Source organism: Grus americana, chromosome 23, assembly GCF_028858705.1.
Source record: "Grus americana isolate bGruAme1 chromosome 23, bGruAme1.mat, whole genome shotgun sequence".
In the NCBI taxonomy this organism is placed as follows: domain Eukaryota; kingdom Metazoa; phylum Chordata; class Aves; order Gruiformes; family Gruidae; genus Grus; species Grus americana.
This window is the reverse complement of record NC_072874.1, coordinates 1245110-1258649: the sequence shown is the minus strand read 5'-3', so window position 1 is coordinate 1258649 and position 13540 is coordinate 1245110. Positions and strand designations below refer to the sequence as shown.

At 47.7% G+C, this 13540-nt stretch overlaps 1 protein-coding gene across 4 annotated transcripts in view; it reads left to right on the top strand.

The window, feature by feature from the left end:
• NFYC (nuclear transcription factor Y subunit gamma) overlaps positions 1 to 13540 on the top strand; it is a 37269-nt gene that overhangs the window by 1603 nt on the left and 22126 nt on the right. The window contains exon 1 of one of the 4 annotated variants that reach the window (XM_054802293.1): positions 2419 to 2482. The exons of 2 other annotated variants lie outside the window; for them this stretch is intronic. The gene's annotated coding sequence lies outside the window, so the exon portion shown is untranslated. Of the gene's footprint in view, positions 1 to 2418; positions 2483 to 2598; positions 2794 to 13540 lie in introns of those variants that run through there. One more of the 4 variants, XM_054802294.1, reaches the window with a different exon arrangement.

Below are 13540 nucleotides of genomic sequence, written 5' to 3'. Positions count from 1 at the left end.
GCCGTGCTCTGGTACCGGCCTAAACTTATCTGGGGCCAGCTTACTGTCCTAAGGGATGACCTACTGGTCATAGTGACAACCTGATGTAATCTCACTTCTGGCATTGCACGCTCTGTCACAACCACATTGGTTTTTGTGTCACTTACAACGGTGCATTTGAGGCACTGGCTTGTGCAGGGGCTTGTGGCCTTCGGGCTGCTGTGACTGCACTAAGTGGAGGATTTGGACACGTTCTGGGGTGAATGCGGCGTTTTTGGTCAAAGCAAAAAGCAGTGCCTTGAGTGGGGCCTTTGAAACCCCCACACAGCGCAGAGAGCTGTTGGCTCGGAGTGAGGATTGAGAATTAGGTGTAATCCCGCTGCTCCAGGTCGCTGTGGTTGGCTGGGTCACCTTGAGCCAGTCGTTTACCCTGCACAGCCAACCTGTTCCCTCTCGTTATTTTGTACTTTACAAAGATAAGTTGTGTTCATCAGTGTACATTCTCATGTCATACGTGAATACTGTGCGGCGCCACAAGCTGCAAGGTGCAGCCGCAGATGACAGTTACCAGGTTAAGAGCGTTCCTGTCTCCTCATGTTTTCCCAGCAGCTTTGTAGTTAAATCTTTCAAGTAGGATTTCAGCAATTCCCAAGTGTTAGCTCAACTGCCCTGTAATGATTGAAATAAACCCTTTACTGCAGGGGTTCCCAAAATTAATTTTTTTTTCACCATCATGAATTATTAAATACAGTGAGAGCAGCAGCTGTTCCCGTGCTGGGTCCTACCCGCGCAGGAGAGGGGCTCTTGGTCTGTCGGTGACAGGGGGTCTCGTGGGGCGTGTTTGGGCAGTCGTTACCACTCAAAATACCAGCGAGGCATTCCTCCTCTCCCCAGGAAAGGTGGTGGGCTGTTCTGGGTTTGTTTTGCATACCGCCTGAAAGTACCTTGCATACCTCTAATAGTAAGCATACCGCAGCTCAGAGGCCCTTGCTTTTATCTGGGGAATGACACAGGGAGAGAACAAAGCATTGCAAAGTATTATTATTATTTTTAAGACACATTTTAACAAATTATATTTAATAAATTGCTGGGAAGATCTATTTTTAAATTAATCTCTCCTTGCTATCTGATTCAAACTAATTTAATCTGCAGAAGTAGTAAAGCATCGGCTGTGCTTTGGAATTTTTCCTCTGCTGCTCTGTACATGATCCTGTAAACGTGTTATTTTCGAGCAGTAAATTCTGTCTTGGAATGCAGCTTGAAATCCATTTGGGTATTGTTGGTAACTTGCTGGAAGTGGTGCGTCTGCAGAGGTTAAAATATCACCTGTGCTTCGTAAACTTGCTGTTCCCAGCTTTCAGTCCGATCCAAGAGTTACCGAAGTGTCTTGGAGGCTCTGAGAACGGCGTCGCAGGTGAAGCGAGGCTGGCTGGACGTTGTCTGCGGCCGGAAAGCTGCAAAAGGGAATCTTCAGTGCGCGCGGCCGAGGTGAGAGCTCTGCCAGCGCTGCCTTCGCTTCCTGGGGTGCTCTGCAAGGAGGAATGTCGGAGGTGTTCGGCCCCCTGAGAGGGGTCGGGGTCTGTGCCAGGAGGGCGTCAGTTTGGGCGGCCATCTGCCCAACCGGGGAGTTCATCTGTCTGAAAAGCAGACTGTCTGGTTTCTTTTCTTTTTGCTTTCCTCTTGGATTAGTTTTTCAGTCTCTACGTACACATCGGAGCGTGTGCGCGTATTTGAACCAGGTCACTGCGTGACCACGCAAACGTTGTCGGAGGATCCGAGGTGGGAAGTGCCACCGGACGCTAACGGCAGGTCTTTCGGGTGCTCCTGTCCCCGAAGGTGCCGCTTGCACCTTCACCGCCTGACGGGCCGGGAGCGGCTCCGCCGAGGTCGGCCGGTGCCCCCCGCCCACCGAACGGGGACTGTGGGGAGGCACGCCCCGCGGCTCCGTCGTGCTGCCTGCCCGGGGGTCTCTACGCGCCTTTCCGCCTCGGACCGTGCTGGCTCCCGGTCGGAATCCCTGCGGCGGGCCTGCTCCGCAGCCGAGCGCGGTCCTTGCCCCGCAGCCGCGGGGTAACAGCCCGGCAGGGAACGCGCCTGTTGCCGCCGGGAGCCCCGGGAGGGCCCGGCCCCCGCGGGTGCTGGGTATGCACGCACGCACACTTGCACACACGCACACTTGCACGCGCAGCACAGCCGCCCTGCGTGCACGCGCCCCCGTCCGTGCGCACGTGCAGCCGGGCCGCAGCCCGCGCGCTGCCCCGTGACCCGCCGGTGCGTTCGGCGCCCCGTGACGCGGCGACGGCTGAGGAGGGGAGGGTGGGCTCTGCTGGAGTGACAGGCGCGCGGGCCAATCGGCAACCGCCCCACGACCCCTCTGTCTGTTTGAATAGGAGCCGAGCGGCCAATAGGAGCCGCCGGGGCGGGCGGTGAGGGCCCGGCCGCCGCGCTGCGGAGGGGCCGCGGGCGGGCGCGCGCCGCTCTGACCCCTGCGCCGCCGCTCAAGGTAACTTTAAAACAGGAAGTGGACGGCGAGGTTGCGCCGCCGGCGGCAGCCAATGAGCGTGCGGGGCCGCGCCCCCCCTCCGGCGGCGCGCAGCCAATGGGCGCGGGCGGGCCGGGCCGGGCGGGCGCAGCAGGGTAGGCTGAGCGGCGGCTGTTAAAGGGGCCGGCGGCCCGGTCCGGCGGGGACGCGGAGTCCCGGCAGGCAGGGGTCAGCTCAAAGACAAAGGGATGGCGGGGAGGCCCGGGGGCCGCCGCTGCCCTGCCGCAGCTGCCCCCCAACCGGCGGGCAGGGCCTGCGGCGGCCGCGGCCCGGTAAGTTAATCGCGGCGGTCGGAGCCGCGCTGGCTGGGGCGGGGGGCGACGGGACGGCTGCAGCCCGGCCCGGTGTCGGGGGAGCAGGCCCCGGCGGCGGCGGGGGTTGCCTGCCCCGCCTCGGGGTGTCCCGGCCTTGTGCGGCGGGAGGAGAGGGGAGGCGGCGGCGGCGGGGGGGCAGCCCGCGTTCTCCGGGCAGCGGTACCGGGTGGCGCCCGGGTATCGGCGGCGGTTGGGGCCTGGGGCTGAGCCCCGGCGCTGCCCAGAGCGGCGGGTATGGCTGGGGGCACCGCGGGGCCGCGCCCTGCGGGGTGGGGGGGGGGCAGCGCCGCTCTGGGGCCGGTAACCGGAGGGGAGAGAGCGGGGGGGGGCCACAAAATGGCAGCGCCTCCCCCCCCTCTCCCCGGGGCAGCCGCTGAACCGCGGCGGGGCGGGGGGGGGGTGTCTCCCCCGGCTGCCCTTGGCGGGGGCTGCCCGGCTGGCTGGGAGCTGGCCCGCGGGCACCCATCGGACACAGGGCTCGTGGGGGGCAGCGGAACCCCCATCACCCCCCAACCGCCAGTCAAACTCCTGACAAGTATGAGCGGCCCTTTGTTGTCTTTTTTATTTGCAAATAAGCACTGAAGGTCACGGGAGCCCCGCAGCCCGGCGGTGACAGGCGGAGGAACGGGGCGAGACTGCGTCTTAGCTTAGAAGTTTTCCAGCGTAAAGGGCTTTCTCGGTTATCCCGGTGACACCCCGAACTCCGGCTGGGCTGGGCTCTCGCACGGCTCTCGCCATCAGAGCGGTGCTGCAGCTGAAGTTGCTGGAGCTGGGGAGCTAGGCCTTCCTTCGCTAGCAGGAGTGACCTTGAAATACCACTGCTCTGAGTTTCGAGAATGAAGGACAAAGTTTGTTTACAGCACTTTGCACTGAAAAAAAAAAAAAAAAAATGAAAGTTGAAAAATGAAGCTGTTCCCCATGGCTGAGGGCATCGAGGACACAGAGAATAGTTTGTAGATTAGAATTAAAGTTAGTTTTCAGCGAGGAGTCAAATCACATTGCAGACATTCCTTCTCCTCCGCTCCTACGGGGAGATGCTAAATGTTGCTATTACTGTCCTTGCCTTCTCGGGGGCGAACTGGCTGACACAGCTTGAGTGTTCTCAGTCCCACTCTTAGCAATCAGAAAAAAAGAAGGATAATTGTTGACCTTAAAAGTACTGTTTTGAAAAATAGAGGTAATTACATTCTGCAACTTATTTTTGTAGGGATGTTAGAAAAGCGGGCCCTCGCGCATGAACCCGATCTGCACGTCGGTGTCAGCTGCTAACAAAGGACTGCGTCTTGGGGTTGAACTTCAACCTGAATGGTCTTTGAATTGTTAGAGCCTTCGAGTATTATTTGGGGTATTTTAATTTAAATTAAGACTGGTGAATAGCATCACCTTGTCTCAGGCAAAGCTTATTCAACTTTCAGTGGCGTCTGGCGTGTCATACTAGTTTCAATCCGAGAAGGGGGCCAGAATGAGAAACGTCACCATAAGTCATCTATTAATAATGGTGGCTGCTCCGGAATGTTAGTGGAATAGCAGGAACTTCTGTGGCAGGCCGTCGGCCAGAATCAGGGGATTTACTGTGAGTGTGAAGGTCATCGTTAGCATCTTTAAGCAAAAAGGAGATATTTTAAGGTTTTTTTGCCTTGAAATTAAGATGCATTCAGCTGCTACATGCTTTTGAGAGGTGGCAGAAGGCGAGGGAATCTGCAGCTACTGTAAGATGAAATAAGAAATCCTGCAGAGGTCTTTGTTACACCCTATGTTTATCGTATTTCATTGCTTCAGCTTGCAAAAGGTTGTAGCCCTGTATGAATAGGTGCTGCTCGATCTTTCTAGGTCAAGAGCAGCAGGAAAAACCTAAAGCTTTTGGTAGCACTGTAAAGGGATTTATTAACAAATTCTACCAGTTCCTGACTTTTTTTTTGCAGCGCTGTAAAGGAAAGAAAGGTCCTTGGGTCCCGTTTTACACTGCTCAGTGTAGTTAGTTGTGTGTCCTCTGTGCCCCAAAGGTCCCCTGGGCTTTCCTTGTAGTTTTACCTGCTGGAAGTGCAGGCTTATAAAAACAGGCTCATCTTTTTGTTTAAGGGACTTTTCCATGCTTGTTTGTTGGGGTTTTTTTGATTTTTTTTTTTTTGTACTAACTTAACTGGCAGTGCAAGTAGCGAAGGTTTAAAGGACAAGTTTGTTGTGGGAAATTGATGTCCCTGGGTTGAGCATCTCGGTGGCTGGGAGGAGGAGGATGCGTGCGTGCCTGGCTGGGAGGGTGGTGGATGCCCGCAGGAGGTCACCTTTCAAGCCAGTGTATTTGGGTTTCAATTGGCTTTTTTTTTTTTTTTTAATCGGACTAGTATCTTGCATTTATATAATGTAGTGTGACATCTGTATTTTAATAGTGTGGGCACATAAAGAGGTTTCTTCACTTCGGGGCTTAGCAATCTGCCCATGTTGTAAGTGAATTAAAATTGGTTGCTAACTTAAACTCTTTAATTATTATGTTTTGATAAAGATGACAGTTTACCTCATGTTTCAGAAGGTCAGAAAATGTAGCAACTGTCACAAGGGGCACTGACAGCAAGATCAAACTTTAGGATACCTGCCAAAGCTTCCCAGGAGTTACAGGAAGTTTGGGGGTTTTTTGTTTGTTCTCAAAAACTTGAGATTTTCTACATGCTGAGATCTCGTTGGGGGCATTTTCATCTGTTGTCTGTTTACAACTTGCTCTGTTATTTGCTCGCTTCCTGATAAATCAAAATGGGTCACTTTCAGTCATCTTTTTTTCATTCACTGAAGGTGACCCAGAAGGGTATAGATTTGCAGGTTTATAATACAAGTTAGTTTTTTGAAAATAAATAAATTTTTAAAAGCCTGATGAGACCACCCTGTCTGCCTATTGAATAGTACAGGTTGTGCTTCATTTAAGTAAGATCTGCTGATTTCAGGAGACAGAAGGCTTATGGTTGTTTCTATGAAAATAATTATTTTTAACTTCTGCAAGATGCCATTTGATAATTTAACCTGTAAAAGTGAGTAAAGAAATTAATAGGAACATTGAATATTAAAGTAATCCTTATAGAAAAGACTGCAGTCCACTAGAAGCAGTACATTTATTTGACTTTTCCACCCCAAATAACAAAGTTCACGGAAGACATGCCCAGTTGTAGACTGGTACGGCCTTTCACTCTGCTTTAAAACTGTCACAAGTTCTTGTGAATAACTCGTGTTTGTCGTTCACAGTTTTCTAGGTTGTATCCGCTGCTGTCCTGCTGTGGTTTGAATCGTTCTTTCTGCCTTTCCCTCTTCCCCTCTAGCAGCACGGCGATGGTTGAGCCTAAAAATGCAGCAGAAGAGTGAAGAAACACGCAACACTTAAGGCTGCGTTAAAATTAAAGCATAACTTTGCCCTAAATGTGCTGCAGCATCTGTGTGTTAGCGCAGGATCGTGTGACGGCTGGCTGCTCCAGCTGCTGCCTGGGGTAGCCAGGAGCTTGATAGCAAGCACCCGATTTAGCTTTTTCAGCCAGTTAAATTGTGTGGTATCAGAAGGATGAGGAAATGCGAGGGGACTCAGAGGACTTTTTAGATAGAAACTCTTAATTTAATGCAGAATTATTTGTCAATAATTGAAAATACTAAGGACTAACATTAAAACAGAAAAAAATTCCCCAGACTGAATGTCTGTTTAATCCATGCTGTCTTAACAGGCATTTTGCTTGTGCTCCAGAGCAGTAAATGTTGCACGATCAGAACTTCTGCTTAAAATACAAAATAAAAGAAGGGCAAACCAACCCAAATGCAGGTCAGGCCCCTCTTGCTGTTGTGAGCTGTTGGGGGTAGCGGTGGTCTCTGCGATGGGTGCCTGGGTCTTAATAGATACGGAATAGATAGCACCAAAGCTGAAAACTATCATTGGATTTTGAAATATTTGAAGCGCTTTCTGAATAAATGAAGCCTATCGCTTGGCTAACTCTGCTGCTTGTTGGTGCCAAAATAGTGCCTATGGGCCTGAAAATATTTTTGTTGTGTTTCAACTTTGACTTACTAATATACCATATGCTGTGTGTATTGTATACATTCAGGGTATGTGACAAGTACCTCTGTTTTGCGACTACCTGATGTCAGTTGTGAAATGTCATTCCCATATGGTACCAGCCTGGGTGAGATGCCTCTTGCCTCTGAGAGCAAGGTACCGCCCTAATGTTTCTCACAAGATTTGTTTTCTGTAAAAGCACAAGCACGCAACTGTTTGAGACTGAGATCATGCAATTTTAAGGTGAATTGGTATCACTTTTTTTTTTCTTGTTGTCCTCCATAAGGCTACTGTTAAAGGGAAATGAGTAAAAGGCACGTATGCAAGGACTGGGAAATACATTGTGAGGTGCGTAGCTTGTCATTTCTTTTACATTTATAAAGTTGCAATACATAACATCAATTTTATGCTGAGCTGGTTGAGATTAAAGTTTATAAGGTGAAGTACACGATATGCAGCATTGCTTTGGTATGTGCCAACTGTTTTATCGTGTGAAGTAGACTTGACTAACTTGAACACGCTTTACTTAAAAGAGCTTTTTCATATCTGCTGGGTGTTTAATTTAGGAGCTGGAGAGGCAGCACGATTCATCTTAGACACTTGTTGTTATTTGTCTGGGAATTTTCTTCCTCTACTTCTTACTCTGTGCTTGCCTGCCAAAATTGCACAGCAAAGAGCCGCTATTTAATAATGTTTAACTGTTGAAACTCTGAATATCAAGTGTGACCCTTGTGCTCCTTCATTCAGAGGAGAAAGGAAAGTAAAATAACCAGTACAAACAACAATTCAGATTATTTTGTTTGCTTTACCTTTAAAAAAAACCCCAAACAACTGGTCCTGTGCTATTTTTTTCTGGTGTTCTAATATTTGCAGCCTCACTTTTGACTTAGTGTTGCGCTGTGGGGAGGTCCCTTCTCGATTCCGTGGCGTGGTTTCTGGTGCCATGCTGTGCTTCTGGTGGGTTTCTGATACCAGCCCCTGGTGTGTTCATGTGCGCTCCCAAAACCCTGCCCAGAGTTAAACATGGGCTGCGTGTATCTTCAGTCTTTCTGTGCACAAACTAATGCTGACTGCTACTGGACAGAGAACTTCTAACAGCGCTGTTAGGTGCAGAAACTCAATGCTTCTGTAAAAGTAGGCATTATTCCTGATTTTTTTTTTTTTCCTTTCCCTCCTGAAGGAGTAAAGCCAACTGACAATCACCTGCCCGAGCCTGCAGCGTACCATTGTCTGCACTAGCAATTGCCTTTAACTGCTTAGGTCACACTGTCTTCTGTGTGAAACAACACAATTTCTCTGGGTGCTTGTGTGTGCATTCAGTAAAACGCCTTTGCTGCACATTGTCTGCGCTGTAGGATGTTTTCTTGTCCTGTGCAACTGAAGCAACTTTGGAGACTCGGCTCTTGTTCCTGCGAGGCCATTCCCAGCTCAGTGCCCAGTGAAAGCTTTCTTGCAGTCTTACGCAGCTCTCTGCAAGATCAGGGCTGTAATTTCATAACAAACTCAGTATCAGGAAGGTTATCTGGCCAATTTCTGCTTTGCATGAATGAAGTCAGAGTGGTTACTCTGGCCCTGCCACCTCCCCTCCCAAGGAACTGGGATCAGCTCCGCTGCTTGCGCTCGCTCCCCATTGTAGTGGAGAGGCAGTTCGTATCCCAGCATGCCGAAACCCAGCTGCCAAGTGTCCGGGGATGGGAGAAGGGAGGAGCAGAATTCCTGCAGTAGGTACTGGGGTGGAGAGAGGCAGAGTAGGAGGCATGTCTGTGTGTGATCCACCAAAACATCGGCTGCAATGCTCCTAGCAGCAGATCGGCAATGGGAGTGGTGCAAAGCTGCTTTGGCCCTGCTAGCTGCTGAAATCAAACTTCACTGGTTTAACGAGTTGTCTGTTGTTGGAAGCGGTAAGCTAGACCCCCTTTCTCTGGCTTTGCAACTGATTTAGACTTAAATCAAATGCTGTGCCTCATGTGAATGAAAACTGAAGTAATGCATTGGAGGCATTAGGGAGCTAATGGTCAAACAGTGCTTTGAACATAGAATAATCTACTGCTAAATATTCATAGAAAAAAGAGCTAGAAGGCACCTGAAGAGGTCATCTTGTTTATTTTTTCTGCCCTGAGGCAAGATCAACTCAACCTAAATGACGTTTTACAACCTTCTCTTAAAAACCTTTAGCAATAAGTACTCGATATCCTCCATGGGTAATTTAGTGCAGCATTTGACTAGCCTATTATGTTCAATTTTAATTATATAGAACAAGAGAAATCTGCAAATACGCACCTTATCCAACAGCCCAGAATGATTCTCCCATCAGCTGAAATCAACCACTTATGGTGCCAGCTGTATGCTTAGAGGATTGTGTGTATGTAATACCGCAAGAGGGAACGGATAAAAATAAAACTGAGGAATTGCAAAAGTTTCTTATAATAGCACATTGGAAGGAAGCGCTTGTGTTTTGAATTATGTTGGTTTTACTGAAAGCCTCTTGAAATTGTTTTTAGAGAGTGGAAAGGTTATCTTTTCATCAAGAGTAGAACCTCAGACTTTCCTAAGTTTGGGATCATCACCTTTTTCTACTACTTGAAAGGCTGCATTAGATTTTTTAGTACTGTTTTATAGAAATGGAAGAGAGTCTTTTGGATAAATAAATCTAGTGTTAAACTTAGTCTAAGACTTCTGATTTTGGCCTATAGTTTAGCTATAACTTTATTCATAATTTGTTGCCTGTACATAATGATAGAAGTTTTTATGCTTTAATAATAACAGCATCATTACTGCTGCAATGTGCTGAAATAATTGTGCTGTATATGTAATGCTATGGATTATATAGTCAATTACGTTTCATCTTTAAAGTGTTCCTGCTTACTGTTTAATATGATGTGGAGTGTTGGGGTTTGTTCAAAGCTGATCTCATGTCCAAAAAGACATTGCATAAATCTCTTGAAATGTGGTGTTCCCTCTCCTCCCCCCAGCGCTTGTTCAGGTGATGGTTTATAGGCAAAGCCTGTTCTGCACTGTCTTGTTGGCATTCCTACACTAGAAATGAGTCTCAACTGGATGTGTACGTTGAAGTCACTCCTCCGTTCGGAAGGCGGTTGGCACGTGTAGCGATGGCAGCACATGCCAGCCTGACTCTCTCCAAACCCCATTCCCAGGGGAAAACCAGTTCACTGTTTTTTCTCATGGAATCGTTCAAAACATCAAGAGCCAAAGGCTCGTGTGTCGTAACCCCGGAGCCTTGCATGCTACAGCTTGCGTCTTTCCTTTGGCTTCGGCAGGGCCAGGCACAAATCTTCATAGTGTTCTTCCATCTGCCATAGTGCTGCGTGCCACGCTGTAGCAATATCTGATTTTTTTTTTTTTTTTTTTTTTTAGACCTCTATAGCAAGATTACAAACTTGGTTTGTTCAGCTCTTGCCACGGGTGGCAGCTACTGATTCTTCATCCGGTCAGAAATGTGCTGTGGAAACAGGGTTTGTGTACAGTTTTGATGGGACTTGTGACTGCGGTGCTTTGTTTCGTAGCTAGGAAACCTTCCGCAGTGGATGATACTCTAGTTATGTGCCCATCTGAGACTGTGTTCCTTCTTCACACGCTCTCTTGTTGCTGTGTCGGAAGTCAGGTAAGTTCCTGGCAAGTCTGAGTAGCTCTTACCATTTTCCTGATCAAAGCTGGAGCTGTGATGAACAGGAGGTGCAGAAATGGATACAACGCAAAAACCTCGGCGCTGGTTCGGAAGAAATATCTGTCCGTTTGCAGTGCCAGTGCAACTGCCAACATGACTCAAGTTTCTGAATTGCATTATTGGTTTAAAATTTTTTACATGATTGAGCAGGCAAGGCCTCAATATTAAAGTAGAAGAAGAAAACATTGATCTCAAACACAATTAAGAACTATTTTTACAGCACCAAAGCAAGTAAAAGTAATCCTTGGCGGTTCTGGCACCTTGGTATTTCTAGCCGTGCTGTGTACCTGGGCTGCTTGGCCCCCGTCTAGTGAACATGCAGTTTGGAACTGTAATGGAAATAAATTTCATCTTAGTTCATGAAAGGAGGCTCGGCTGAAAACATCTATGTTGACTTGAATACATCTTGAAGCAGAGAAAATGTACAGTGAATCAAGGGATGATATCTCTGTGGAAGCAATTTTGGACCATTAACCTGACTTCTCAAAGGTTTGTTTTAAAATAAGATAGCATAGGGCATAATGTCGTGCAAAACAAGTGCTGTTGATCTGCAGCACGGAGACAACCTTTCAGCATGCCTTCAGCCGTTCGGATTACTGCCAAGACCAAAGATTGCTGTCGTAGTCCGCTTCAAACTCTGTATATTCTGCATTTGATATTCTGATACTGCACATAGCTCTAATTGAAGTAATGAGAGCAGCATCTCGCAAAGCGTGCTGGTATGTGGCTTTCATACATCGAAGACTCCTCCTTTGCTTGCACTTACAGAAGTGTCTTACTAAATTAATCTAAAACTGTATTTATTCTTCTTGTGAAACTAGTTCTTGGTTGCTAGATTGTTCCTTCTGATTCTGGCAGGATCAGGTGTCTGGCGCTTATTGCTACACAGAGCTCATTCTTTAGATATGCAAGTGCGGCTCTGCACATTTTACTTTTAAATCAAGGGACAGGCTCCCAAAACAGAACACTACAGTTTGAGAGTTAGCGCATCAGACTGGAAGTATCACAGAATGCCGGGATTAGTATTTATTCTAAATTTTCCCTTTTCAGCTCTATGGATCTATTTTTAATTCTTCAGACTTCCAGTGTTTGCTAGGTGCTGTGGCATTGGCTTTTATTCTTTGCTAGTAAAGATGGGGGGGGTGTGTGTGTATTTATTTATTTATTTAAGAGAGAGGAACTGCGTTGCTTGTTTTCTCCTTTTTGGTAACACTGCTTCCTAATAATTAACTTGTGAGTTTTGTGGGATAGTGGATATTGTAAAACCAACAGCATCTTAAGAAGAGTTGTATGGGGGATTTTACGGGGAGTGTCTACTAAGCACTGTCGATGTGGAGGTGTTAAATCTGTATTTGAATGGTGGTGGAATCTGGCAGGGGAAATTTGTTTTTACAATGGCAGTTTTCAGAAATATTTGTCTCATCCTTCTTTGTAGCTATAATCTAAGGATGTTGAGGCAAAACATTTGTCTGATTTCTTTTCAGCCTCCATCTTACTTTAGATTTATCCGCTGTTCTGAGATGTTTGGATGGAATGCGCTTGTGCCATGTAATACAACGCTGCGTAAGATGGGCTCTTTCCCATAACATAAGTCATGGGAATGTGACTGTGCTGTATGCAAAGAACTGACATTTCTGATATCACCAGGGTCTGTGGTACCTGATGATGTTGCTAAGTTATTGCCTCCTTCGTGGAGAGCCTCAAGGCTTTTCAGCACTTCCCTCTGGCATTTGCCGTTTGCATATCCCTTCAGATATTTGGATAAATTTAATTTAGATCTGCTCTCCACCCAGCAGGCTTTGTTTGGTTGACTTCTTAGTCAAGGCCAGCTTGGGAGTAACTTAAAAGTAGGCACGTCAGAAGCTGTGACATGATCCTCGCTGGCTGGGGAGCTTGTCCTCCAGTTCCCGTTCTCAAGCATGCTTGATGAGCAGCACCGGTGATGCCCAGGAATGTGTTGTGGCTCTGCTGGGTCTGGTGGGCTGTTCCTGGCCGTTGCTTTTCCAGCTGGGTACCTGCTCTGAGTGGAATTGCAAGGTCAGAGATCTTGGGTTTTTATTTGTGATTGTACTGTAGCTTGTGTTTTCAATAGCAGGTTCTTGCTCAAGCGTGCACAGTGTAGGCATCTGGGGTGAGACAGCTTCATTTGACTGCTTCCCCCATCCCATGGCATTAAAGAGCACAAACTAGCATCTGTTTAAAAAAAAAAAAAACAAAAACAAACCACCAAACAAGCAAGCAACAAAAAACCCCTGGCCACAGACACTAGAGGTGTCTTCATGCTTGCTTTGTGCTTTTGTGAAGCGAAGCTCTGAAGCATTTGTCAGCTGCCACAGGATTTTGTTAAGTTTAATGTTTGTAAAAGGTGTTCTGCTCTGGTGAGCAGAAAAGCTCTAATTGCAAAGTGTTGATGTCGTAGTTCTTGAGATGTGCTTGCTAATCTCGGTAATCACCTCCAGGCATTTTATGCATAGGCCTCAGCTTTTTGGCCTTCAGTTTCTTTTTCCCTTAAGTCTGGAAACAAAACGTTTGCCTTCATGGAGCACATTCCAGGCTGTGCAGACTGGACTGGCTGCTGTCAAGCAGGTGTATCCCACTCACTCCTGTTCTTACACCCTTATTTCTTGCTCTGTGTGTGCGGGTTTTTTTTTTGGGGGGGGGGGGGGTTTGCTTGCTTGAGTCTAATCCAGTAGTGTATCCGTGTTGTGACTTAGTGTGTTTTGTGTGTGTGAACCTCCTCATCTAGATTATTGTGCAAGAGCATCTCCAAATAACATCTCTGCGCAGCCTGGTTTTTAGGTTGCAGGCTCCTGGGACTCACGCTGGTAGTTTAGCAAATCCAAGGTCAGTGTAGCACCCCTGTTTGCTTTGATGCACACCGGCGAGACGATGGCTTTTGTTAAGTAAGTGTGTCACACAGAGCAGAAGCGTGTCAAGCTTGCAAGGTACATGACCAGCTTCAGTACGGAGACACGGTGTTGCTGGAATTGGCAAGTTCT